Raw genomic sequence first — 2,107 nt, forward strand, 5'->3', positions numbered from 1 at the left:
ACCCTCCCAATGATTGACAGGAGTCCAAGGCACCATGGAGTAGAGTAGAACATATTACCAACAACAACAGTAAGAAAAGAGTCCAGCTACTATTAAAAAAAAAAAGACAGGTCTAAAAAGAAGAGTAAATAGTAGGTCTTACTCTAGCAAGTGATTTTATCCATTGGGGATAATCTATTTCTTGCTCCCTTTTGTTAAGTGTTTACAGTTTTGACTCTGACAATTACTTTAAAAACATATAATATTAGCACCAAGGCAGCACAATTCTTCCCAGAGATCACATGAAACGGAATAAAGACTATGATGAACAGTTGGTACAACCTGTGATGTTGCTAACTTACTCATTGGCTAATGAAACGTCCCACAATTGCCAAAAATACCCTTATTCAACCCACATAGCACCTTGATGTCAGCTAGGTTGTTAAAAAAATAATTACAAAAATTTTCAAAATGTAACAGTAAAACACATTTCCAGGTAAAAAGTAAACAACAGTGTACCGTGATAACGAAGAGTCACTTTGTCATATACTACATATAATGTAGAGTACGTAAAATGCAGCGGTCTGACTGCAAGGGGGAGGATCATGCACAGGCAGTCATAATAAAATCATTTTACGTACAAAAATATTACATCACAATAAATAATTTCAAACATAAATATTAAACTTTACATCATTAGGGTGTTCCGCAGGTTGAGAATCCCTCATTGAAATGCTTGAGACCATCAGTGTGTATTTCAGACATTNTGAAGACTTGGTGATATTTTCATATTTAAGATGAGATCTCTTTGGGATGGGGCTCATCTAAACACGCTATTAATTTATGCCTCTTCCTTTTGAACGGAGTTGTAGTTTACTAGGAGATTTTAGCGTAGGGTTTGAGCAGTAGGGAACTCAGGAAGAGAGCAAGCCGTGCCCAAGAATGTGGGTTGTGTGTTTCCTTTGTGTTTCTTAGGCACCTTTACATGNGTGGCAGAAATATANTTTTATATGGTACTTATAAAAATTTGTGTATGAAGCAAAATTTCATGGCATGAAATTTACCATTTGAGATCTCATGCTAGCACTCAAAAGTTTTCAGAATTTGGAGCATTTCAGAGTTTAAAATTTTAAATAAGGGATGCTCAACCTGTATATATATATAATATATATATATATTTATATATATGCATATGTACACACATATACACACACATTCACACACACACGCAGACAGATCCACACACACGCACACAGATGCACCCAAATTCAAGGTGGAGGTATTGAATTACTATCCTTCATCCATCTCCTATGGCTTCCTCTTCAGAGCCCCTGAAATAAACAAACCAGAAGTTATAAGTCTTCCATATCAAAAGCTGAGAGTCAAGAGTAGGTAAACTAGGCTCTTCCATGTGCAGAAGTGTCACTTAGGATATTCTCTAGGTTAGAAAGTGAACTCTTTTATCTATCTATCTATCTATCTATCTATCTATCTATCTATCTATCTATCTATCTATCTATCTATCTAATCATATATCTATCTACTATAAGCAACACAGAAGTGGGCTGGGGATGTAACTCAGTTGTGGAGTGCCTGTTTAGCAGTGTGAAGTCCTGGGTTTGAACTCCAGTACCAGAGAAAAGAGAGAACAGGCATGTGGAGATTGAGGAGAGACACCAGCAGGAAGGCAATAACTGACTGCAGTGAGTNGGTCTCAGATCCACGGCCCAGAACGCACACACATGAACACATGAATGTAATTTAAAAAGAATAATTATAAAAGAATGAAAGAGAAAAGAGTCCAGTGCCTAGAAATTTCATGTGGGATAACATTCGAATGTTAGAATATTTCTTTCTAGTCTTCTTACATATGTGTACACTCATGTTTTATGACACAACAGACACAAGAAAAGAAGACATAGAATGCATACGAAAATGGGGTCTTTAAGTATGTCTGCTGAGTTTTGCCTACTGCCGCCCCATCTTTTCTTTTTGGATCTCAAGTCTTTCTTCAACTATTGTGATTGTGTGTATGTGTGTGGTGTGGGTGTGTATGATGTGGTGTGTGTATGTATGATGTGGTGTGTATGTGGTATATGTATGTGTGTGGTGTATGCATGGTGTGTGT

The 2,107-nt window shown here is 36.9% G+C and overlaps 1 protein-coding gene across 1 annotated transcript in view; it reads right to left on the minus strand.

Annotated features, from left to right (window-relative positions):
- Positions 1–1,176: 1,176 nt before the first annotated feature.
- Adamts9 (ADAM metallopeptidase with thrombospondin type 1 motif 9) overlaps positions 1,177–2,107 on the minus strand; it is a 170,842-nt gene continuing 169,911 nt past the window's right edge. Inside the window, exon 36 of the mRNA XM_029478238.1 lies at positions 1,177–1,310. The gene's annotated coding sequence lies outside the window, so the exon portion shown is untranslated. The remainder of the gene's footprint in view (positions 1,311–2,107) is intronic.

The sequence above is a fragment of the Mus caroli genome, chromosome 6 (genome assembly GCF_900094665.2).
Source record: "Mus caroli chromosome 6, CAROLI_EIJ_v1.1, whole genome shotgun sequence".
Lineage (NCBI taxonomy): Eukaryota > Metazoa > Chordata > Mammalia > Rodentia > Muridae > Mus > Mus caroli.